At 25.6% G+C, this 1,202-nt stretch overlaps 1 protein-coding gene across 1 annotated transcript in view; it reads right to left on the reverse strand.

Annotated features, from left to right (window-relative positions):
- Window positions 1–1,202, reverse strand: part of LOC126905129 (uncharacterized) — a 95,796-nt gene that overhangs the window by 59,629 nt on the left and 34,965 nt on the right. The window lies entirely within an intron of this gene.

Raw genomic sequence — 1,202 nt, forward strand, 5'->3', positions numbered from 1 at the left:
GGAGTATTATAATTATAAAAATTCAAACTTATTTATAATCATTAATTTCATAGCTAACAGTAACAGTTGAGTATCACTACAATAATTTAAAACTCTTATGATTGAGAAGGATAATAAAAAACCCAACACAGTGGAGTCGTGTCATAGTTGAGTCAAGTATAGATGATATCTGACAGCGTTTAAGATCACTATCATAAAAAACGCTTTGGAGCAAACCTGTAGATAGTGTTAAATTAAAATAAAAAATTTGTCAAAAAAGTAGGTTAAGTGAGCGCTTAGAAAATAAATGATAGCTACAAAAAAAAAACCCCATAATAAAATAATATTAATATGAATTTCTTCTCACGAGAGGAGACTGCAGTAATGGGATCCTTGATATTTATTGAAGTAATTGAATCTAAATAAGATAAAAATCAAAAAGGATTAAGAAAAAATTCAGTGCCATAGGCGTGAAAGACACAAGTGTTACCGTCTCAGAAACCGTACGTCGCATTCGTCACTTAATAAAAATGTAAATTTAGCTAGTTCAAATATTAAAGTTATTTTTCTCGACTTTAAAGAAACAAAAAAATTTAAATATGTTGAACTTTTTATACTATGTCAATTAGATTGATATAATATTTATGAAAATCAGTGTAATCCCCTTATAAAAAAATAAAATAAAATACAAAACCAAGAATTTTAACACAAAAATAGCATATTTTTTAATACGGTAGCTATTTTCACCATGAAGACAAAATAAAGTCCGAAATTTTTTTTTTTTATAATAGAGTATATTACATTACCTTTAATTTAAGGTACATATAAAAGTGTTAGATTTTCCAGAACATTTTCAAAAGTCAAGTTGAAAAAGTTCTTTTTTTTATACAATGTTTCAAGTTTTGAACGCCCCCTATATATGGGGAAATTGTCACCAAATTTAATAAAAAATATGTCAAATGAAAGATGTACTTATAATGTATTTAGAAAAAAAAATTTGTGCTTATAATTACATTTTTCGAAAAGTTATAGCATTTTTAAGTTGAAAATTTAAAATCGAAAATTTTAACTCAAAAATAGTATTTTGTTTAACTACGGCAGCCGTTTACATGTAGAAGATAAAGTGTCGGGACAAATTTTTTTTTTCATTTTATAGTACATAAAATAAGCTTTAATTTGATATATGTTTAAAGGACGCAGTATTTCCGGAACATTTTCAAAAG

The sequence above is a fragment of the Daktulosphaira vitifoliae genome, unplaced genomic scaffold (assembly GCF_025091365.1).
Source record: "Daktulosphaira vitifoliae isolate Bord-2020 unplaced genomic scaffold, ASM2509136v1 Scaffold_1, whole genome shotgun sequence".
Classification (NCBI taxonomy): domain Eukaryota; kingdom Metazoa; phylum Arthropoda; class Insecta; order Hemiptera; family Phylloxeridae; genus Daktulosphaira; species Daktulosphaira vitifoliae.